Source organism: Sinohyriopsis cumingii, chromosome 14 (genome assembly GCF_028554795.1).
Source record: "Sinohyriopsis cumingii isolate HCF-2022 chromosome 14, ASM2855479v2, whole genome shotgun sequence".
NCBI lineage: Eukaryota > Metazoa > Mollusca > Bivalvia > Unionida > Unionidae > Sinohyriopsis > Sinohyriopsis cumingii.
In genome coordinates this window covers 58,839,834-58,865,792 of record NC_142974.1, presented here as the reverse complement: position 1 = coordinate 58,865,792, position 25,959 = coordinate 58,839,834, and the positions used below count along the sequence as shown (strand labels likewise).

The following is a 25,959-nucleotide window of genomic DNA, read 5'->3' as shown; positions in this document are numbered from 1 at the left end:
ACAGTTGCTATGCTCTATACTGATTTCTATGAATGTGCATTCTTATTACCAACTGATTGGGAAATGAACATTGGCAGTATGGTAAGTTAAAATAATAATTTACCAAAGTTCATCAAGTTCATTTTTACTTAGGACACACTCGTCTATAAAGTATAACGTGATAAGAAATATAACAGCAGCAATCGCTAAGCAATCTGTAATATTTGGCGAAACGACAGGCAACCATGATGATAATTATGAAACAAATGAAGTAGACATGCCTACAGTATCCAGAAACTAGTGTGCCTCATGGTGGGAAATCTACAGATCACGAAGCTAATAGGCAAGGTTTTATCATGTTGACTACGCTTTCAGGAGTTATCTGATGCAAATTCAGCTCTAGCATATTTACTATCTAGCATCCCGCCCTAAAGCCCTGATCGATTCAAATTGACCAGTAAATAATTACCTACTACTGGAACTGACATATGAACTACTGCTACTCCTAGCAGTTTTAATAATGATAATATTAATAATAATAGTAAGAGTAAATTTATCGTCAAGAAAGAAAAAGAGACAAGCCTAACTCAGCATGATTAAAATCAGATCTCCACTGTCATACTGTAACGTATCAAGGGTAAAGACCAAATAAAATGGAATATATGGACAGCTCACGCCTTCTTCAGCTACTAGATGTCTCCAATGTATTGTAGTGTCAAGAAATGGTGTGTTCACCACAACCGTTCTTATTTAGATTATAAAAGCACAAAGCAAAAGAATTATAAAAGCCAAAACATCTTATTATACAACGTCCAGGCTTGTATGTGTTTTCTCACAAAATGTAGTCCTCAAAATAATGAAATATAATATTTTGAAATATGCAGACCATATATTTGATGGTCAATGGCTTGTGAAAATCAGCATAAATATTGTTGTTGTTGTTATAGGGTTTAACGCCATTTTTCAGCACAAGAGAGGCTATACATGGCGGCCAGTATTAATGGTGGAGGAAGAACCGGGAAAACCCCGGAAAGAACCACCGACCCACGAGAAGCTAACGGCAAGCTTTCTCACGTATCCACATTTGCCGAGCCCGAGACTCGAACCCACGCAGACAGAGGTGAGATGGCAGTGATCAGTGACGGACAGCGCTTTAGACCACTCGGCAGCATAAATATTCAATTTATCATAGTTCGCATAACCTCTGACTCAAATAATCCCATTTTCCAAACTAATCTTGCACAGAAAAGTAAGTTAATAGTTTTTCAAATTTGTTCATTTTGACGCACCGAAGTGTTAATGATGTTGTGCATCCAGTCAAAGTTCGGAACCATACCCAGGTTTGCGTTATAGAGTTCAATGCTAAATAAGTTAGATGCACAGTCTGGAACCGGATGCAAATAGTGTGTCGCCTTTGTTGGCTGAGGCACAGTTTGTCCTTTACAGCAACGTGGACATAGAATACAATTTAGTTTTCTATATGTTCACTACATTTGTTTCTCAATACTGACCTTTCCACTGTGTGACAATCAATACAATCATATGTTAATTTAAGATACCGTCAAAGATGATATCACGGTGAAGTTCTTGTCAAAGGTTGACCTGCATTTGTTTGAGAGGCTGGACTGTCAACAGAGCAGCATGTAAATAGAACACATATTTCACTTCAGGACCATCACCATAGCCTTATAACACACTAGTCACTGTCGCCAATATACAAAGAGAAAACCACACCTAGAACTCATATTCTTCAGAATAAACAATTACCTTTAAATCCCTACAAGAAATGCATATATATAACTCTTCTATCCCCACCAAAATAAGAGGAAAAAATGTACTGAAAATAGACGAAAACTGCTAGAACTACAATGGTGGGTACTGAACTCGAAGTACTAATTGTGACCTGATTCCAAATAGTCTGGGACCGAATGTCAATAGTGTGTCGAGTAGGTTAAATGCGACAATGTGTGTCGTTTTGTATTTCTATCATAACTAATTTTAGAAAGCCCTGTTAAGGTTTTGTTATGTCGATCAATTCCAGATAAAGCGTTATTGAACGCACCAACCAAGATAGTGTTATCGCTAGTATTGTTATGCAAATATGTGTTTGATCTCATTAAAAGGTATACCTTACTCGCACAAGATTTGGAGCATAAATATTGATTAAATCAACCACTCTTCATCAAGATCTATTTTAAATGTAAAATTCTACCCTTATGAAACATTTCATGTGCCACTTGATTTTTCACCTCTCTCACTACTAAAACATCAACACCAGCCCTCCTAATGACGGCATTGCTATCAAATATGTCACCATTACAAATCTCATTTTCTGTGATACATTCAGTAAACTCATCATCCCAAAAGGCTTCTTGCAATAATAAAATATGGCCTCTTATTTTTTAGAAATATTTCTAAAACAGACTTTCGCTTATTCAAATCTAGCATGCCGTTTACAATTAGAGATACAATATATAAGGCCATTATAATGATTAGTGTGTTTAAAGTATTAAATTATGTCGCATGTTTTATCATTTCCATGAATACTAGAAATTATTTAATGGATTTGAGACGCATGCTATTCGTTTTCAGTCTAGGTACTGTATTAAACCGTCTTCTCCAACTGTGTATGACTTTGAAAGTGTCTATATCAGTACTGTTATTTCCATTTCCGTTTACCTGAAAACTCTGAACATCGTTTGCCTTTCAACAGCGACTTCAACTACCATCCTACTGTCATCACTTCCTGGATCCGTCACCGATCTATCACTAACAGTACGCCTGTTGTTTCGTTCTTCCTCCGATTCTATTTCTTGTTCGGTCTTATCGACTCTGCTTCCCACAGTTTCCTCCCCTCTTTCTTCACTATAATTATCCTGTATTTAATTCTCAACGTCTTCTTCATCATCTTCGGCAAGCTGTAACTCCAATGATTGTTCCTCCCTCTTAGCATCACCAATCTGCGGATTCACTTCCACAATGTCCTCTCTGTAACATGTACATGTTTGGGCTTCCTTGTGGCATTTGTCGCATATCCTTCATTGACACATAAAGAAAACCTTCCACAACTGTCAAATCTTTGCCGTTTGCTATTCATAGCTACATGGCTCTTCTCCCCACACTTATAGCACACAAAATCCAGTCACCTTTTCATAAGCTGGCTCGGATCTAGACATCGAGAACACACCTTTACTTTATTACTGTGCAATACCCCAAAATATGTTTATTATTTATTTTCATGTTTGCCTAAAGTTCTAACTGATAGCTTTCTATATTAGGTTTAAGGTAAACTTATGAATTACTCCTCGTGCTCACTGCTATAACGAAGATAAGACACATACCAAAGTGTGCTTCAGCTGATTGTGGATCTTTCACTTCACCTTCTAGATCTCAAATATAACGTATATTGAATCATTATTTTGGTAACATAAAGTTTTGATATTGAATTGTTAAACTTTTAAAAAATAATAGCACAGACTTTATTTCGTTACTCCAGATAAGAAATGAAAGAGAAGGAGAAAAAATAAAGGTAAATAAAGAAATAGAGAGGAAAATAGTAACGAAAATGAAAACTATTGGCCACAGGGGGGATCGAACCCACGACCTTCGCGTTATTAGCACGACGCTCTAACCAACTGAGCTATGCGGCCACTTGCTAATCAAAATCCTCCTACACAATCTAGAAATACAGATGGAGTACATACTTTCACACAATGAATGATTAGCAAAAGGAACCACACAATTAGGGTACGTAAAAGCATTGCCAACGTGTATGTTAATAGTATAAAATATATGGAAATAATGTAAAATGCATAACTCCCATATTATAACAAATATTGGTCTTTTCATAATTGCCGAATGTGCTAACGTTAACACATTGCGTGTTGTTTTAAGTAAAGTCATAAATTACTCCTCGAGCTTTTGGAGAGAACGAAGATAAGACACATACCAAGGTGGCTCTTGGTTAGTCGTGGATGTCTCACTTCCACTTGCAGGTCTCATATATATCTTAGATGGTCCTCTGAATCAGGTTTTGGGTAGCAGACTAACGCAGCTTTTAGAATTGAATAATATAGTTTTACGAGATAACTAGGTACAGATTTTGTGCCTTTACAAATGGAAATTGAAATTTGTGCTGCAGAATAGAAATGAAAGAGACGTATGAGAAAATAAAATAAGTATGGGTAAAGGGGCGATCGAAGCCACGAACTTCGCATGGTCAACGTGTGTGTTATCATTATAAAAATCTATTGAACCAATGTAAAATGCATAATTCGGAAATTATAAAAGAAAACATATCTTACTATCCTCTTGGACACTTCAATATACAGTTTGACAATATGATTTCAGCAAAAATTGTTGAGGTTAAACAGTTGCTATGCTCTATACTGATTTCTATGAATGTGCATTCTTATTACCAACTGATTGGGAAATGAACATTGGCAGTATGGTAAGTTAAAATAATAATTTACCAAAGTTCATCAAGTTCATTTTTACTTAGGACACACTCGTCTATAAAGTATAACGTGATAAGAAATATAACAGCAGCAATCGCTAAGCAATCTGTAATATTTGGCGAAACGACAGGCAACCATGATGATAATTATGAAACAAATGAAGTAGACATGCCTACAGTATCCAGAAACTAGTGTGCCTCATGGTGGGAAATCTACAGATCACGAAGCTAATAGGCAAGGTTTTATCATGTTGACTACGCTTTCAGGAGTTATCTGATGCAAATTCAGCTCTAGCATATTTACTATCTAGCATCCCGCCCTAAAGCCCTGATCGATTCAAATTGACCAGTAAATAATTACCTACTACTGGAACTGACATATGAACTACTGCTACTCCTAGCAGTTTTAATAATGATAATATTAATAATAATAGTAAGAGTAAATTTATCGTCAAGAAAGAAAAAGAGACAAGCCTAACTCAGCATGATTAAAATCAGATCTCCACTGTCATACTGTAACGTATCAAGGGTAAAGACCAAATAAAATGGAATATATGGACAGCTCACGCCTTCTTCAGCTACTAGATGTCTCCAATGTATTGTAGTGTCAAGAAATGGTGTGTTCACCACAACCGTTCTTATTTAGATTATAAAAGCACAAAGCAAAAGAATTATAAAAGCCAAAACATCTTATTATACAACGTCCAGGCTTGTATGTGTTTTCTCACAAAATGTAGTCCTCAAAATAATGAAATATAATATTTTGAAATATGCAGACCATATATTTGATGGTCAATGGCTTGTGAAAATCAGCATAAATATTGTTGTTGTTGTTATAGGGTTTAACGCCATTTTTCAGCACAAGAGAGGCTATACATGGCGGCCAGTATTAATGGTGGAGGAAGAACCGGGAAAACCCCGGAAAGAACCACCGACCCACGAGAAGCTAACGGCAAGCTTTCTCACGTATCCACATTTGCCGAGCCCGAGACTCGAACCCACGCAGACAGAGGTGAGATGGCAGTGATCAGTGACGGACAGCGCTTTAGACCACTCGGCAGCATAAATATTCAATTTATCATAGTTCGCATAACCTCTGACTCAAATAATCCCATTTTCCAAACTAATCTTGCACAGAAAAGTAAGTTAATAGTTTTTCAAATTTGTTCATTTTGACGCACCGAAGTGTTAATGATGTTGTGCATCCAGTCAAAGTTCGGAACCATACCCAGGTTTGCGTTATAGAGTTCAATGCTAAATAAGTTAGATGCACAGTCTGGAACCGGATGCAAATAGTGTGTCGCCTTTGTTGGCTGAGGCACAGTTTGTCCTTTACAGCAACGTGGACATAGAATACAATTTAGTTTTCTATATGTTCACTACATTTGTTTCTCAATACTGACCTTTCCACTGTGTGACAATCAATACAATCATATGTTAATTTAAGATACCGTCAAAGATGATATCACGGTGAAGTTCTTGTCAAAGGTTGACCTGCATTTGTTTGAGAGGCTGGACTGTCAACAGAGCAGCATGTAAATAGAACACATATTTCACTTCAGGACCATCACCATAGCCTTATAACACACTAGTCACTGTCGCCAATATACAAAGAGAAAACCACACCTAGAACTCATATTCTTCAGAATAAACAATTACCTTTAAATCCCTACAAGAAATGCATATATATAACTCTTCTATCCCCACCAAAATAAGAGGAAAAAATGTACTGAAAATAGACGAAAACTGCTAGAACTACAATGGTGGGTACTGAACTCGAAGTACTAATTGTGACCTGATTCCAAATAGTCTGGGACCGAATGTCAATAGTGTGTCGAGTAGGTTAAATGCGACAATGTGTGTCGTTTTGTATTTCTATCATAACTAATTTTAGAAAGCCCTGTTAAGGTTTTGTTATGTCGATCAATTCCAGATAAAGCGTTATTGAACGCACCAACCAAGATAGTGTTATCGCTAGTATTGTTATGCAAATATGTGTTTGATCTCATTAAAAGGTATACCTTACTCGCACAAGATTTGGAGCATAAATATTGATTAAATCAACCACTCTTCATCAAGATCTATTTTAAATGTAAAATTCTACCCTTATGAAACATTTCATGTGCCACTTGATTTTTCACCTCTCTCACTACTAAAACATCAACACCAGCCCTCCTAATGACGGCATTGCTATCAAATATGTCACCATTACAAATCTCATTTTCTCTGATACATTCAGTAAACTCATCATCCCAAAAGGCTTCTTGCAATAATAAAATATGGCCTCTTATTTTTTAGAAATATTTCTAAAACAGACTTTCGCTTATTCAAATCTAGCATGCCGTTTACAATTAGAGATACAATATATAAGGCCATTATAATGATTAGTGTGTTTAAAGTATTAAATTATGTCGCATGTTTTATCATTTCCATGAATACTAGAAATTATTTAATGGATTTGAGACGCATGCTATTCGTTTTCAGTCTAGGTACTGTATTAAACCGTCTTCTCCAACTGTGTATGACTTTGAAAGTGTCTATATCAGTACTGTTATTTCCATTTCCGTTTACCTGAAAACTCTGAACATCGTTTGCCTTTCAACAGCGACTTCAACTACCATCCTACTGTCATCACTTCCTGGATCCGTCACCGATCTATCACTAACAGTACGCCTGTTGTTTCGTTCTTCCTCCGATTCTATTTCTTGTTCGGTCTTATCGACTCTGCTTCCCACAGTTTCCTCCCCTCTTTCTTCACTATAATTATCCTGTATTTAATTCTCAACGTCTTCTTCATCATCTTCGGCAAGCTGTAACTCCAATGATTGTTCCTCCCTCTTAGCATCACCAATCTGCGGATTCACTTCCACAATGTCCTCTCTGTAACATGTACATGTTTGGGCTTCCTTGTGGCATTTGTCGCATATCCTTCATTGACACATAAAGAAAACCTTCCACAACTGTCAAATCTTTGCCGTTTGCTATTCATAGCTACATGGCTCTTCTCCCCACACTTATAGCACACAAAATCCAGTCACCTTTTCATAAGCTGGCTCGGATCTAGACATCGAGAACACACCTTTACTTTATTACTGTGCAATACCCCAAAATATGTTTATTATTTATTTTCATGTTTGCCTAAAGTTCTAACTGACAGCTTTCTATATTAGGTTTAAGGTAAACTTATGAATTACTCCTCGTGCTCACTGCTATAACGAAGATAAGACACATACCAAAGTGTGCTTCAGCTGATTGTGGATCTTTCACTTCACCTTCTAGATCTCAAATATAACGTATATTGAATCATTATTTTGGTAACATAAAGTTTTGATATTGAATTGTTAAACTTTTAAAAAATAATAGCACAGACTTTATTTCGTTACTCCAGATAAGAAATGAAAGAGAAGGAGAAAAAATAAAGGTAAATAAAGAAATAGAGAGGAAAATAGTAACGAAAATGAAAACTATTGGCCACAGGGGGGATCGAACCCACGACCTTCGCGTTATTAGCACGACGCTCTAACCAACTGAGCTATGCGGCCACTTGCTAATCAAAATCCTCCTACACAATCTAGAAATACAGATGGAGTACATACTTTCACACAATGAATGATTAGCAAAAGGAACCACACAATTAGGGTACGTAAAAGCATTGCCAACGTGTATGTTAATAGTATAAAATATATGGAAATAATGTAAAATGCATAACTCCCATATTATAACAAATATTGGTCTTTTCATAATTGCCGAATGTGCTAACGTTAACACATTGCGTGTTGTTTTAAGTAAAGTCATAAATTACTCCTCGAGCTTTTGGAGAGAACGAAGATAAGACACATACCAAGGTGGCTCTTGGTTAGTCGTGGATGTCTCACTTCCACTTGCAGGTCTCATATATATCTTAGATGGTCCTCTGAATCAGGTTTTGGGTAGCAGACTAACGCAGCTTTTAGAATTGAATAATATAGTTTTACGAGATAACTAGGTACAGATTTTGTGCCTTTACAAATGGAAATTGAAATTTGTGCTGCAGAATAGAAATGAAAGAGACGTATGAGAAAATAAAATAAGTATGGGTAAAGGGGCGATCGAAGCCACGAACTTCGCATGGTCAACGTGTGTGTTATCATTATAAAAATCTATTGAACCAATGTAAAATGCATAATTCGGAAATTATAAAAGAAAACATATCTTACTATCCTCTTGGACACTTCAATATACAGTTTGACAATATGATTTCAGCAAAAATTGTTGAGGTTAAACAGTTGCTATGCTCTATACTGATTTCTATGAATGTGCATTCTTATTACCAACTGATTGGGAAATGAACATTGGCAGTATGGTAAGTTAAAATAATAATTTACCAAAGTTCATCAAGTTCATTTTTACTTAGGACACACTCGTCTATAAAGTATAACGTGATAAGAAATATAACAGCAGCAATCGCTAAGCAATCTGTAATATTTGGCGAAACGACAGGCAACCATGATGATAATTATGAAACAAATGAAGTAGACATGCCTACAGTATCCAGAAACTAGTGTGCCTCATGGTGGGAAATCTACAGATCACGAAGCTAATAGGCAAGGTTTTATCATGTTGACTACGCTTTCAGGAGTTATCTGATGCAAATTCAGCTCTAGCATATTTACTATCTAGCATCCCGCCCTAAAGCCCTGATCGATTCAAATTGACCAGTAAATAATTACCTACTACTGGAACTGACATATGAACTACTGCTACTCCTAGCAGTTTTAATAATGATAATATTAATAATAATAGTAAGAGTAAATTTATCGTCAAGAAAGAAAAAGAGACAAGCCTAACTCAGCATGATTAAAATCAGATCTCCACTGTCATACTGTAACGTATCAAGGGTAAAGACCAAATAAAATGGAATATATGGACAGCTCACGCCTTCTTCAGCTACTAGATGTCTCCAATGTATTGTAGTGTCAAGAAATGGTGTGTTCACCACAACCGTTCTTATTTAGATTATAAAAGCACAAAGCAAAAGAATTATAAAAGCCAAAACATCTTATTATACAACGTCCAGGCTTGTATGTGTTTTCTCACAAAATGTAGTCCTCAAAATAATGAAATATAATATTTTAAAATATGCAGACCATATATTTGATGGTCAATGGCTTGTGAAAATCAGCATAAATATTGTTGTTGTTGTTATAGGGTTTAACGCCATTTTTCAGCACAAGAGAGGCTATACATGGCGGCCAGTATTAATGGTGGAGGAAGAACCGGGAAAACCCCGGAAAGAACCACCGACCCACGAGAAGTTAACGGCAAGCTTTCTCACGTATCCACATTTGCCGAGCCCGAGACTCGAACCCACGCAGACAGAGGTGAGATGGCAGTGATCAGTGACGGACAGCGCTTTAGACCACTCGGCAGCATAAATATTCAATTTATCATAGTTCGCATAACCTCTGACTCAAATAATCCCATTTTCCAAACTAATCTTGCACAGAAAAGTAAGTTAATAGTTTTTCAAATTTGTTCATTTTGACGCACCGAAGTGTTAATGATGTTGTGCATCCAGTCAAAGTTCGGAACCATACCCAGGTTTGCGTTATAGAGTTCAATGCTAAATAAGTTAGATGCACAGTCTGGAACCGGATGCAAATAGTGTGTCGCCTTTGTTGGCTGAGGCACAGTTTGTCCTTTACAGCAACGTGGACATAGAATACAATTTAGTTTTCTATATGTTCACTACATTTGTTTCTCAATACTGACCTTTCCACTGTGTGACAATCAATACAATCATATGTTAATTTAAGATACCGTCAAAGATGATATCACGGTGAAGTTCTTGTCAAAGGTTGACCTGCATTTGTTTGAGAGGCTGGACTGTCAACAGAGCAGCATGTAAATAGAACACATATTTCACTTCAGGACCATCACCATAGCCTTATAACACACTAGTCACTGTCGCCAATATACAAAGAGAAAACCACACCTAGAACTCATATTCTTCAGAATAAACAATTACCTTTAAATCCCTACAAGAAATGCATATATATAACTCTTCTATCCCCACCAAAATAAGAGGAAAAAATGTACTGAAAATAGACGAAAACTGCTAGAACTACAATGGTGGGTACTGAACTCGAAGTACTAATTGTGACCTGATTCCAAATAGTCTGGGACCGAATGTCAATAGTGTGTCGAGTAGGTTAAATGCGACAATGTGTGTCGTTTTGTATTTCTATCATAACTAATTTTAGAAAGCCCTGTTAAGGTTTTGTTATGTCGATCAATTCCAGATAAAGCGTTATTGAACGCACCAACCAAGATAGTGTTATCGCTAGTATTGTTATGCAAATATGTGTTTGATCTCATTAAAAGGTATACCTTACTCGCACAAGATTTGGAGCATAAATATTGATTAAATCAACCACTCTTCATCAAGATCTATTTTAAATGTAAAATTCTACCCTTATGAAACATTTCATGTGCCACTTGATTTTTCACCTCTCTCACTACTAAAACATCAACACCAGCCCTCCTAATGACGGCATTGCTATCAAATATGTCACCATTACAAATCTCATTTTCTCTGATACATTCAGTAAACTCATCATCCCAAAAGGCTTCTTGCAATAATAAAATATGGCCTCTTATTTTTTAGAAATATTTCTAAAACAGACTTTCGCTTATTCAAATCTAGCATGCCGTTTACAATTAGAGATACAATATATAAGGCCATTATAATGATTAGTGTGTTTAAAGTATTAAATTATGTCGCATGTTTTATCATTTCCATGAATACTAGAAATTATTTAATGGATTTGAGACGCATGCTATTCGTTTTCAGTCTAGGTACTGTATTAAACCGTCTTCTCCAACTGTGTATGACTTTGAAAGTGTCTATATCAGTACTGTTATTTCCATTTCCGTTTACCTGAAAACTCTGAACATCGTTTGCCTTTCAACAGCGACTTCAACTACCATCCTACTGTCATCACTTCCTGGATCCGTCACCGATCTATCACTAACAGTACGCCTGTTGTTTCGTTCTTCCTCCGATTCTATTTCTTGTTCGGTCTTATCGACTCTGCTTCCCACAGTTTCCTCCCCTCTTTCTTCACTATAATTATCCTGTATTTAATTCTCAACGTCTTCTTCATCATCTTCGGCAAGCTGTAACTCCAATGATTGTTCCTCCCTCTTAGCATCACCAATCTGCGGATTCACTTCCACAATGTCCTCTCTGTAACATGTACATGTTTGGGCTTCCTTGTGGCATTTGTCGCATATCCTTCATTGACACATAAAGAAAACCTTCCACAACTGTCAAATCTTTGCCGTTTGCTATTCATAGCTACATGGCTCTTCTCCCCACACTTATAGCACACAAAATCCAGTCACCTTTTCATAAGCTGGCTCGGATCTAGACATCGAGAACACACCTTTACTTTATTACTGTGCAATACCCCAAAATATGTTTATTATTTATTTTCATGTTTGCCTAAAGTTCTAACTGATAGCTTTCTATATTAGGTTTAAGGTAAACTTATGAATTACTCCTCGTGCTCACTGCTATAACGAAGATAAGACACATACCAAAGTGTGCTTCAGCTGATTGTGGATCTTTCACTTCACCTTCTAGATCTCAAATATAACGTATATTGAATCATTATTTTGGTAACATAAAGTTTTGATATTGAATTGTTAAACTTTTAAAAAATAATAGCACAGACTTTATTTCGTTACTCCAGATAAGAAATGAAAGAGAAGGAGAAAAAATAAAGGTAAATAAAGAAATAGAGAGGAAAATAGTAACGAAAATGAAAACTATTGGCCACAGGGGGGATCGAACCCACGACCTTCGCGTTATTAGCACGACGCTCTAACCAACTGAGCTATGCGGCCACTTGCTAATCAAAATCCTCCTACACAATCTAGAAATACAGATGGAGTACATACTTTCACACAATGAATGATTAGCAAAAGGAACCACACAATTAGGGTACGTAAAAGCATTGCCAACGTGTATGTTAATAGTATAAAATATATGGAAATAATGTAAAATGCATAACTCCCATATTATAACAAATATTGGTCTTTTCATAATTGCCGAATGTGCTAACGTTAACACATTGCGTGTTGTTTTAAGTAAAGTCATAAATTACTCCTCGAGCTTTTGGAGAGAACGAAGATAAGACACATACCAAGGTGGCTCTTGGTTAGTCGTGGATGTCTCACTTCCACTTGCAGGTCTCATATATATCTTAGATGGTCCTCTGAATCAGGTTTTGGGTAGCAGACTAACGCAGCTTTTAGAATTGAATAATATAGTTTTACGAGATAACTAGGTACAGATTTTGTGCCTTTACAAATGGAAATTGAAATTTGTGCTGCAGAATAGAAATGAAAGAGACGTATGAGAAAATAAAATAAGTATGGCCAAAGGGGCGATCGAAGCCACGAACTTCGCATGGTCAACGTGTGTGTTATCATTATAAAAATCTATTGAACCAATGTAAAATGCATAATTCGGAAATTATAAAAGAAAACATATCTTACTATCCTCTTGGACACTTCAATATACAGTTTGACAATATGATTTCAGCAAAAATTGTTGAGGTTAAACAGTTGCTATGCTCTATACTGATTTCTATGAATGTGCATTCTTATTACCAACTGATTGGGAAATGAACATTGGCAGTATAGTAAGTTAAAATAATAATTTACCAAAGTTCATCAAGTTCATTTTTACTTAGGACACACTCGTCTATAAAGTATAACGTGATAAGAAATATAACAGCAGCAATCGCTAAGCAATCTGTAATATTTGGCGAAACGACAGGCAACCATGATGATAATTATGAAACAAATGAAGTAGACATGCCTACAGTATCCAGAAACTAGTGTGCCTCATGGTGGGAAATCTACAGATCACGAAGCTAATAGGCAAGGTTTTATCATGTTGACTACGCTTTCAGGAGTTATCTGATGCAAATTCAGCTCTAGCATATTTACTATCTAGCATCCCGCCCTAAAGCCCTGATCGATTCAAATTGACCAGTAAATAATTACCTACTACTGGAACTGACATATGAACTACTGCTACTCCTAGCAGTTTTAATAATGATAATATTAATAATAATAGTAAGAGTAAATTTATCGTCAAGAAAGAAAAAGAGACAAGCCTAACTCAGCATGATTAAAATCAGATCTCCACTGTCATACTGTAACGTATCAAGGGTAAAGACCAAATAAAATGGAATATATGGACAGCTCACGCCTTCTTCAGCTACTAGATGTCTCCAATGTATTGTAGTGTCAAGAAATGGTGTGTTCACCACAACCGTTCTTATTTAGATTATAAAAGCACAAAGCAAAAGAATTATAAAAGCCAAAACATCTTATTAAACAACGTCCAGGCTTGTATGTGTTTTCTCCCAAAATGTAGTCCTCAAAAGAATGAAATATAATATTTTAAAATATGCAGACCATATATTTGATGGTCAATGGCTTGTGAAAATCAGCATAAATATTGTTGTTGTTGTTATAAGGGTTTAACGCCATTTTTCAACACAAGATAGGCTATACATGGCGGCCAGTATTAATGGTGGAGGAAGAACCGGGAAAACCCCGGAAAGAACCACCGACCCACAAGAAGCTACCGGCAAGCTTTCTCACGTATCTACATTTGACGAGCCCGAGACTCGAACCCACGCAGACAGAGGTGAGATGGCAGTGATCAGTGACGGACAGCGCTTTAGACCACTCGGCAGCATAAATATTCAATTTATCATAGTTCGCATAACCTCTAACTCAAATAATCCCATTTTCCAAACTAATCTTGCATAGAAAAGTAAGTTAATAGTTTTCCAAATTTGTTCATTTTGACGCACCGAAGTGTTAATGATGTTGTGCATCCAGTCAAAGTTCGGAACCATACCCAGGTTTGCGTTATAGAGTTCAATGCTAAATAAGTTAGATGCACAGTCTGGAACCGGATGCAAATAGTGTGTCGCCTTTGTTGGCTGAGGCACAGTTTGTCCTTTACAGCAACGTGGACATAGAATACAATTTATTTTGCTATATGTTCACTACATTTGTTTCTCAATACTGACCTTTCCACTGTGTGACAATCAATACAATCATATGTTAATTTAAGATACCGTCAAAGATGATATCACGGTGAAGTTCTTGTCAAAGGTTGACCTGCATTTGTTTGAGAGGCTGGACTGTCAACAGAGCAGCATGTAAATAGAACACATATTTCACTTCAGGACCATCACCAAAGCCTTATAACACACTAGTCACTGTCGCCAAAATACAAAGAGAAAACCACACCTAGAACTCATATTCTTCAGAATAAACAATTACCTTTAAATCCCTACAAGAAATGCATATATATAACTCTTCTATCCCCACCAAAATAAGAGGAAAAAATGTACTGAAAATAGACGAAAACTGCTAGAACTACAATGGTGGGTACTGAACTCGAAGTACTAATTGTGACCTGATTCCAAATAGTCTGGGACCGAATGTCAATAGTGTGTCGAGTAGGTTAAATGCGACAATGTGTGTCGTTTTGTATTTCTATCATAACTAATTTTAGAAAGCCCTGTTAAGGTTTTGTTATGTCGATCAATTCCAGATAAAGCGTTATTGAACTCACCAACCAAGATAGTGTTATCGCTAGTATTGTTATGCAAATATGTGTTTGATCTCATTAAAAGGTATACCTTACTCGCACAAGATTTGGAGCATAAATATTGATTAAATCAACCACTCTTCATCAAGATCTATTTTAAATGTAAAATTCTACCCTTATGAAACATTTCATGTGCCACTTGATTTTTCACCTCTCTCACTACTAAAACATCAACACCAGCCCTCCTAATGACGGCATTGCTATCAAATATGTCACCATTACAAATCTCATTTTCTGTGATACATTCAGTAAACTCATCATCCCAAAAGGCTTCTTGCAATAATAAAATATGGCCTCTTATTTTTTAGAAATATTTCTAAAACAGACTTTCGCTTATTCAAATCTAGCATGCCGTTTACAATTAGAGATACAATATATAAGGCCATTATAATGATTAGTGTGTTTAAAGTATTAAATTATGTCGCATGTTTTATCATTTCCATGAATACTAGAAATTATTTAATGGATTTGAGACGCATGCTATTCGTTTTCAGTCTAGGTACTGTATTAAACCGTCTTCTCCAACTGTGTATGACTTTGAAAGTGTCTATATCAGTACTGTTATTTCCATTTCCGTTTACCTGAAAACTCTGAACATCGTTTGCCTTTCAACAGCGACTTCAACTACCATCCTACTGTCATCACTTCCTGGATCCGTCACCGATCTATCACTAACAGTACGCCTGTTGTTTCGTTCTTCCTCCGATTCTATTTCTTGTTCGGTCTTATCGACTCTGCTTCCCACAGTTTCCTCCCCTCTTTCTTCACTATAATTATCCTGTATTTAATTCTCAACGTCTTCTTCATCATCTTCGGCAAGCTGTAACTCCAATGATTGTTCCTCCCTCTTAGCATCACCAATCTGCGGATTCACTTCCACAATGTCCTCTCTGTAACATGTACATGTTTGGGCTTCCTTGTGGCATTTGTCGCATATCCTTCATTGACACATAAAGAAAACCTTCCACAACTGTCAAATCTTTGCCGTTTGCTATTCATAGCTACATGGCTCTTCTCCCCACACTTATAGCACACAAAATCCAGTCACCTTTTCATAAGCTGGCTCGGATCTAGACATCGAGAACACACCTTTACTTTATTACTGTGCAATACCCCAAAATATGTTTATTATTTATTTTCATGTTTGCCTAAAGTTCTAACTGATAGCTTTCTATATTAGGTTTAAGGTAAACTTATGAATTACTCCTCGTGCTCACTGCTATAACGAAGATAAGACACATACCAAAGTGTGCTTCAGCTGATTGTGGATCTTTCACTTCACCTTCTAGATCTCAAATATAACGTATATTGAATCATTATTTTGGTAACATAAAGTTTTGATATTGAATTGTTAAACTTTTAAAAAATAATAGCACAGACTTTATTTCGTTACTCCAGATAAGAAATGAAAGAGAAGGAGAAAAAATAAAGGTAAATAAAGAAATAGAGAGGAAAATAGTAACGAAAATGAAAACTATTGGCCACAGGGGGGATCGAACCCACGACCTTCGCGTTATTAGCACGACGCTCTAACCAACTGAGCTATGCGGCCACTTGCTAATCAAAATCCTCCTACACAATCTAGAAATACAGATGGAGTACATACTTTCACACAATGAATGATTAGCAAAAGGAACCACACAATTAGGGTACGTAAAAGCATTGCCAACGTGTATGTTAATAGTATAAAATATATGGAAATAATGTAAAATGCATAACTCCCATATTATAACAAATATTGGTCTTTTCATAATTGCCGAATGTGCTAACGTTAACACATTGCGTGTTGTTTTAAGTAAAGTCATAAATTACTCCTCGAGCTTTTGGAGAGAACGAAGATAAGACACATACCAAGGTGGCTCTTGGTTAGTCGTGGATGTCTCACTTCCACTTGCAGGTCTCATATATATCTTAGATGGTCCTCTGAATCAGGTTTTGGGTAGCAGACTAACGCAGCTTTTAGAATTGAATAATATAGTTTTACGAGATAACTAGGTACAAATTGTGTGCCTTTACAAATGGAAATTGAAATTTGTGCTGCAGAATAGAAATGAAAGAGACGTATGAGAAAATAAAATAAGTATGGCCAAAGGGGCGATCGAAGCCACGAACTTCGCATGGTCAACGTGTGTGTTATCATTATAAAAATCTATTGAACCAATGTAAAATGCATAATTCGGAAATTATAAAAGAAAACATATCTTACTATCCTCTTGGACACTTCAATATACAGTTTGACAATATGATTTCAGCAAAAATTGTTGAGGTTAAACAGTTGCTATGCTCTATACTGATTTCTATGAATGTGCATTCTTATTACCAACTGATTGGGAAATGAACATTGGCAGTATAGTAAGTTAAAATAATAATTTACCAAAGTTCATCAAGTTCATTTTTACTTAGGACACACTCGTCTATAAAGTATAACGTGATAAGAAATATAACAGCAGCAATCGCTAAGCAATCTGTAATATTTGGCGAAACGACAGGCAACCATGATGATAATTATGAAACAAATGAAGTAGACATGCCTACAGTATCCAGAAACTAGTGTGCCTCATGGTGGGAAATCAACAGATCACGAAGCTAATAGGCAAGGTTTTATCATGTTGACTACGCTTTCAGGAGTTATCTGATGCAAATTCAGCTCTAGCATATTTATTATCTAGCATCCCGCCCTAAAGCCCTGATCGATTCAAATTGACCAGTAAATAATTACCTACTACTGGAACTGACATATGAACTACTGCTACTCCTAGCAGTTTTAATAATGATAATATTAATAATAATAGTAAGAGTAAATTTATCGTCAAGAAAGAAAAAGAGACAAGCCTAACTCAGCATGATTAAAATCAGATCTCCACTGTCATACTGTAACGTATCAAGGGTAAAGACCAAATAAAATGGAATATATGGACAGCTCACGCCTTCTTCAGCTACTAGATGTCTCCAATGTATTGTAGTGTCAAGAAATGGTGTGTTCACCACAACCGTTCTTATTTAGATTATAAAAGCACAAAGCAAAAGAATTATAAAAGCCAAAACATCTTATTAAACAACGTCCAGGCTTGTATGTGTTTTCTCCCAAAATGTAGTCCTCAAAAGAATGAAATATAATATTTTAAAATATGCAGACCATATATTTGATGGTCAATGGCTTGTGAAAATCAGCATAAATATTGTTGTTGTTGTTATAAGGGTTTAACGCCATTTTTCAGCACAAGATAGGCTATACACGGCGGCCAGTATTAATGGTGGAGGAAGAACCGGGAAAACCCCGGAAAGAACCACCGACCCACAAGAAGCTACCGGCAAGCTTTCTCACGTATCTACATTTGACGAGCCCGAGACTCGAACCCACGCAGACAGAGGTGAGATGGCAGTGATCAGTGACGGACAGCGCTTTAGACCACTCGGCAGCATAAATATTCAATTTATCATAGTTCGCATAACCTCTAACTCAAATAATCCCATTTTCCAAACTAATCTTGCACAGAAAAGTAAGTTAATAGTTTTCCAAATTTGTTCATTTTGACGCACCGAAGTGTTAATGATGTTGTGCATCCAGTCAAAGTTCGGAACCATACCCAGGTTTGCGTTATAGAGTTCAATGCTAAATAAGTTAGATGCACAGTCTGGAACCGGATGCAAATAGTGTGTCGCCTTTGTTGGCTGAGGCACAGTTTGTCCTTTACAGCAACGTGGACATAGAATACAATTTATTTTGCTATATGTTCACTACATTTGTTTCTCAATACTGACCTTTCCACTGTGTGACAATCAATACAATCATATGTTAATTTAAGATACCGTCAAAGATGATATCACGGTGAAGTTCTTGTCAAAGGTTGACCTGCATTTGTTTGAGAGGCTGGACTGTCAACAGAGCAGCATGTAAATAGAACACATATTTCACTTCAGGACCATCACCAAAGCCTTATAACACACTAGTCACTGTCGCCAAAATACAAAGAGAAAACCACACCTAGAACTCATATTCTTCAGAATAAACAATTACCTTTAAATCCCTACAAGAAATGCATATATATAACTCTTCTATCCCCACCAAAATAAGAGGAAAAAATGTACTGAAAATAGACGAAAACTGCTAGAACTACAATGGTGGGTACTGAACTCGAAGTACTAATTGTGACCTGATTCCAAATAGTCTGGGACCGAATGTCAATAGTGTGTCGAGTAGGTTAAATGCGACAATGTGTGTCGTTTTGTATTTCTATCATAACTAATTTTAGAAAGCCCTGTTAAGGTTTTGTTATGTCGATCAATTCCAGATAAAGCGTTATTGAACTCACCAACCAAGATAGTGTTATCGCTAGTATTGTTATGCAAATATGTGTTTGATCTCATTAAAAGGTATACCTTACTCGCACAAGATTTGGAGCATAAATATTGATTAAATCAACCACTCTTCATCAAGATCTATTTTAAATGTAAAATTCTACCCTTATGAAACATTTCATGTGCCACTTGATTTTTCACCTCTCTCACTACTAAAACATCAACACCAGCCCTCCTAATGACGGCATTGCTATCAAATATGTCACCATTACAAATCTCATTTTCTGTGATACATTCAGTAAACTCATCATCCCAAAAGGCTTCTTGCAATAATAAAATATGGCCTCTTATTTTTTAGAAATATTTCTAAAACAGACTTTCGCTTATTCAAATCTAGCATGCCGTTTACAATTAGAGATACAATATATAAGGCCATTATAATGATTAGTGTGTTTAAAGTATTAAATTATGTCGCATGTTTTATCATTTCCATGAATACTAGAAATTATTTAATGGATTTGAGACGCATGCTATTCGTTTTCAGTCTAGGTACTGTATTAAACCGTCTTCTCCAACTGTGTATGACTTTGAAAGTGTCTATATCAGTACTGTTATTTCCATTTCCGTTTACCTGAAAACTCTGAACATCGTTTGCCTTTCAACAGCGACTTCAACTACCATCCTACTGTCATCACTTCCTGGATCCGTCACCGATCTATCACTAACAGTACGCCTGTTGTTTCGTTCTTCCTCCGATTCTATTTCTTGTTCGGTCTTATCGACTCTGCTTCCCAAAGTTTCCTCCCCTCTTTCTTCACTATAATTATCCTGTATTTAATTCTCAACGTCTTCTTCATCATCTTCGGCAAGCTGTAACTCCAATGATTGTTCCTCCCTCTTAGCATCACCAATCTGCGGATTCACTTCCACAATGTCCTCTCTGTAACATGTACATGTTTGGGCTTCCTTGTGGCATTTGTCGCATATCCTTCATTGACACATAAAGAAAACCTTCCACAACTGTCAAATCTTTGCCATTTGCTATTCATAGCTACATGGCTCTTCTCCCCACACTTATAGCACACAAAATCCAGTCACCTTTTCATAAGCTGGCTCGGATCTAGACATCGAGAACACACCTTTACTTTATTACTGTGCAATACCCCAAAATATGTTTATTATTTATTTTCATGTTTGCCTAAAGTTCTAACTGATAGCTTTCTATATTAGGTTTAAGGTAAACTTATGAATTACTCCTCGTGCTCACTGCTATAACGAAGATAAGACACATACCAAAGTGTGCTTCAGCTGATTGTGGATCTTTCACTTCACCTTCTAGATCTCAAATATAACGTATATTGAATCATGATTTTGGTAACATAAAGTTTTGATATTGAATTGTTAAACTTTTAAAAAATAATAGCACAGACTTTATTTCGTTACTCCAGATAAGAAATGAAAGAGAAGGAGAAAAAATAAAGGTAAATAAAGAAATAGAGAGGAAAATAGTAACGAAAATGAAAACTATTGGCCACAGGGGGGATCGAACCCACGACCTTCGCGTTATTAGCACGACGCTCTAACCAACTGAGCTATGCGGCCACTTGCTAATCAAAATCCTCCTACACAATCTAGAAATACAGATGGAGTACATACTTTCACACAATGAATGATTAGCAAAAGGAACCACACAATTAGGGTACGTAAAAGCATTGCCAACGTGTATGTTAATAGTATAAAATATATGGAAATAATGTAAAATGCATAACTCCCATATTATAACAAATATTGGTCTTTTCATAATTGCCGAATGTGCTAACGTTAACACATTGCGTGTTGTTTTAAGTAAAGTCATAAATTACTCCTCGAGCTTTTGGAGAGAACGAAGATAAGACACATACCAAGGTGGCTCTTGGTTAGTCGTGGATGTCTCACTTCCACTTGCAGGTCTCATATATATCTTAGATGGTCCTCTGAATCAGGTTTTGGGTAGCAGACTAACGCAGCTTTTAGAATTGAATAATATAGTTTTACGAGATAACTAGGTACAGATTTTGTGCCTTTACAAATGGAAATTGAAATTTGTGCTGCAGAATAGAAATGAAAGAGACGTATGAGAAAATAAAATAAGTATGGCCAAAGGGGCGATCGAAGCCACGAACTTCGCATGGTCAACGTGTGTGTTATCATTATAAAAATCTATTGAACCAATGTAAAATGCATAATTCGGAAATTATAAAAGAAAACATATCTTACTATCCTCTTGGACACTTCAATATACAGTTTGACAATATGATTTCAGCAAAAATTGTTGAGGTTAAACAGTTGCTATGCTCTATACTGATTTCTATGAATGTGCATTCTTATTACCAACTGATTGGGAAATGAACATTGGCAGTATAGTAAGTTAAAATAATAATTTACCAAAGTTCATCAAGTTCATTTTTACTTAGGACACACTCGTCTATAAAGTATAACGTGATAAGAAATATAACAGCAGCAATCGCTAAGCAATCTGTAATATTTGGCGAAACGACAGGCAACCATGATGATAATTATGAAACAAATGAAGTAGACATGCCTACAGTATCCAGAAACTAGTGTGCCTCATGGTGGGAAATCAACAGATCACGAAGCTAATAGGCAAGGTTTTATCATGTTGACTACGCTTTCAGGAGTTATCTGATGCAAATTCAGCTCTAGCATATTTACTATCTAGCATCCCGCCCTAAAGCCCTGATCGATTCAAATTGACCAGTAAATAATTACCTACTACTGGAACTGACATATGAACTACTGCTACTCCTAGCAGTTTTAATAATGATAATATTAATAATAATAGTAAGAGTAAATTTATCGTCAAGAAAGAAAAAGAGACAAGTCTAACTCAGCATGATTAAAATCAGATCTCCACTGTCATACTGTAACGTATCAAGGGTAAAGACCAAATAAAATGGAATATATGGACAGCTCACGCCTTCTTCAGCTACTAGATGTCTCCAATGTATTGTAGTGTCAAGAAATGGTGTGTTCACCACAACCGTTCTTATTTAGATTATAAAAGCACAAAGCAAAAGAATTATAAAAGCCAAAACATCTTATTATACAACGTCCAGGCTTGTATGTGTTTTCTCACAAAATGTAGTCCTCAAAATAATGAAATATAATATTTTGAAATATGCAGACCATATATTTGATGGTCAATGGCTTGTGAAAATCAGCATAAATATTGTTGTTGTTGTTATAGGGTTTAACGCCATTTTTCAACACAAGAGAGGCTATACATGGCGGCCAGTATTAATGGTGGAGGAAGAACCGGGAAAACCCCGGAAAGAACCACCGACCCACGAGAAGCTAACGGCAAGATTTCTCACGTATCCACATTTGCCGAGCCCGAGACTCGAACCCACGCAGACAGAGGTGAGATGGCAGTGATCAGTGACGGACAGCGCTTTAGACCACTCGGCAGCATAAATATTCAATTTATCATAGTTCGCATAACCTCTGACTCAAATAATCCCATTTTCCAAACTAATCTTGCACAGAAAAGTAAGTTAATAGTTTTTCAAATTTGTTCATTTTGACGCACCGAAGTGTTAATGATGTTGTGCATCCAGTCAAAGTTCGGAACCATACCCAGGTTTGCGTTATAGAGTTCAATGCTAAATAAGTTAGATGCACAGTCTGGAACCGGATGCAAATAGTGTGTCGCCTTTGTTGGCTGAGGCACAGTTTGTCCTTTACAGCAACGTGGACATAGAATACAATTTATTTTGCTATATGTTCACTACATTTGTTTCTCAATACTGACCTTTCCACTGTGTGACAATCAATACAATCATATGTTAATTTAAGATACCGTCAAAGATGATATCACGGTGAAGTTCTTGTCAAAGGTTGACCTGCATTTGTTTGAGAGGCTGGACTGTCAACAGAGCAGCATGTAAATAGAACACATATTTCACTTCAGGACCATCACCAAAGCCTTATAACACACTAGTCACTGTCGCCAAAATACAAAGAGAAAACCACACCTAGAACTCATATTCTTCAGAATAAACAATTACCTTTAAATCCCTACAAGAAATGCATATATATAACTCTTCTATCCCCACCAAAATAAGAGGAAAAAATGTACTGAAAATAGACGAAAACTGCTAGAACTACAATGGTGGGTACTGAACTCGAAGTACTAATTGTGACCTGATTCCAAATAGTCTGGGACTGAATGTCAATAGTGTGTCGAGTAGGTTAAATGCGACAATGTGTGTCGTTTTGTATTTCTATCATAACTAATTTTAGAAAGCCCTGTTAAGGTTTTGTTATGTCGATCAATTCCAGATAAAGCGTTATTGAACTCACCAACCAAGATAGTGTTATCGCTAGTATTGTTATGCAAATATGTGTTTGATCTCATTAAAAGGTATACCTTACTCGCACAAGATTTGGAGCATAAATATTGATTAAATCAACCACTCTTCATCAAGATCTATTTTAAATGTAAAATTCTACCCTTATGAAACATTTCATGTGCCACTTGATTTTTCACCTCTCTCACTACTAAAACATCAACACCAGCCCTCCTAATGACGGCATTGCTATCAAATATGTCACCATTACAAATCTCATTTTCTCTGATACATTCAGTAAACTCATCATCCCAAAAGGCTTCTTGCAATAATAAAATATGGCCTCTTATTTTTTAGAAATATTTCTAAAACAGACTTTCGCTTATTCAAATCTAGCATGCCGTTTACAATTAGAGATACAATATATAAGGCCATTATAATGATTAGTGTGTTTAAAGTATTAAATTATGTCGCATGTTTTATCATTTCCATGAATACTAGAAATTATTTAATGGATTTGAGACGCATGCTATTCGTTTTCAGTCTAGGTACTGTATTAAACCGTCTTCTCCAACTGTGTATGACTTTGAAAGTGTCTATATCAGTACTGTTATTTCCATTTCCGTTTACCTGAAAACTCTGAACATCGTTTGCCTTTCAACAGCGACTTCAACTACCATCCTACTGTCATCACTTCCTGGATCCGTCACCGATCTATCACTAACAGTACGCCTGTTGTTTCGTTCTTCCTCCGATTCTATTTCTTGTTCGGTCTTATCGACTCTGCTTCCCACAGTTTCCTCCCCTCTTTCTTCACTATAATTATCCTGTATTTAATTCTCAACGTCTTCTTCATCATCTTCGGCAAGCTGTAACTCCAATGATTGTTCCTCCCTCTTAGCATCACCAATCTGCGGATTCACTTCCACAATGTCCTCTCTGTAACATGTACATGTTTGGGCTTCCTTGTGGCATTTGTCGCATATCCTTCATTGACACATAAAGAAAACCTTCCACAACTGTCAAATCTTTGCCGTTTGCTATTCATAGCTACATGGCTCTTCTCCCCACACTTATAGCACACAAAATCCAGTCACCTTTTCATAAGCTGGCTCGGATCTAGACATCGAGAACACACCTTTACTTTATTACTGTGCAATACCCCAAAATATGTTTATTATTTATTTTCATGTTTGCCTAAAGTTCTAACTGACAGCTTTCTATATTAGGTTTAAGGTAAACTTATGAATTACTCCTCGTGCTCACTGCTATAACGAAGATAAGACACATACCAAAGTGTGCTTCAGCTGATTGTGGATCTTTCACTTCACCTTCTAGATCTCAAATATAACGTATATTGAATCATTATTTTGGTAACATAAAGTTTTGATATTGAATTGTTAAACTTTTAAAAAATAATAGCACAGACTTTATTTCGTTACTCCAGATAAGAAATGAAAGAGAAGGAGAAAAAATAAAGGTAAATAAAGAAATAGAGAGGAAAATAGTAACGAAAATGAAAACTATTGGCCACAGGGGGGATCGAACCCACGACCTTCGCGTTATTAGCACGACGCTCTAACCAACTGAGCTATGCGGCCACTTGCTAATCAAAATCCTCCTACACAATCTAGAAATACAGATGGAGTACATACTTTCACACAATGAATGATTAGCAAAAGGAACCACACAATTAGGGTACGTAAAAGCATTGCCAACGTGTATGTTAATAGTATAAAATATATGGAAATAATGTAAAATGCATAACTCCCATATTATAACAAATATTGGTCTTTTCATAATTGCCGAATGTGCTAACGTTAACACATTGCGTGTTGTTTTAAGTAAAGTCATAAATTACTCCTCGAGCTTTTGGAGAGAACGAAGATAAGACACATACCAAGGTGGCTCTTGGTTAGTCGTGGATGTCTCACTTCCACTTGCAGGTCTCATATATATCTTAGATGGTCCTCTGAATCAGGTTTTGGGTAGCAGACTAACGCAGCTTTTAGAATTGAATAATATAGTTTTACGAGATAACTAGGTACAGATTTTGTGCCTTTACAAATGGAAATTGAAATTTGTGCTGCAGAATAGAAATGAAAGAGACGTATGAGAAAATAAAATAAGTATGGGTAAAGGGGCGATCGAAGCCACGAACTTCGCATGGTCAACGTGTGTGTTATCAT

The 25,959-nt window shown here is 36.3% G+C and overlaps 6 non-coding genes across 6 annotated transcripts; all 6 read right to left on the bottom strand.

Moving 5' to 3' along the window:
• Nucleotides 1–3,555: 3,555 nt before the first annotated feature.
• Nucleotides 3,556–3,629, bottom strand: Trnai-aau (transfer RNA isoleucine (anticodon AAU)). The gene has a single exon. It is a non-coding gene; the product is annotated as a tRNA-Ile (tRNA).
• A 4,274-nt stretch (nt 3,630–7,903) lies between these two features.
• Trnai-aau (transfer RNA isoleucine (anticodon AAU)) lies at nt 7,904–7,977 on the bottom strand. The gene has a single exon. It is a non-coding gene; the product is annotated as a tRNA-Ile (tRNA).
• A 4,274-nt stretch (nt 7,978–12,251) lies between these two features.
• Trnai-aau (transfer RNA isoleucine (anticodon AAU)) lies at nt 12,252–12,325 on the bottom strand. Its single transcript has one exon. It is a non-coding gene; the product is annotated as a tRNA-Ile (tRNA).
• Nucleotides 12,326–16,600: 4,275 nt separating this feature from the next.
• Trnai-aau (transfer RNA isoleucine (anticodon AAU)) lies at nt 16,601–16,674 on the bottom strand. The gene has a single exon. It is a non-coding gene; the product is annotated as a tRNA-Ile (tRNA).
• Nucleotides 16,675–20,949: 4,275 nt separating this feature from the next.
• Trnai-aau (transfer RNA isoleucine (anticodon AAU)) lies at nt 20,950–21,023 on the bottom strand. The gene has a single exon. It is a non-coding gene; the product is annotated as a tRNA-Ile (tRNA).
• A 4,274-nt stretch (nt 21,024–25,297) lies between these two features.
• Nucleotides 25,298–25,371, bottom strand: Trnai-aau (transfer RNA isoleucine (anticodon AAU)). The gene has a single exon. It is a non-coding gene; the product is annotated as a tRNA-Ile (tRNA).
• Between the last annotated feature and the right edge of the window lie 588 nt (nt 25,372–25,959).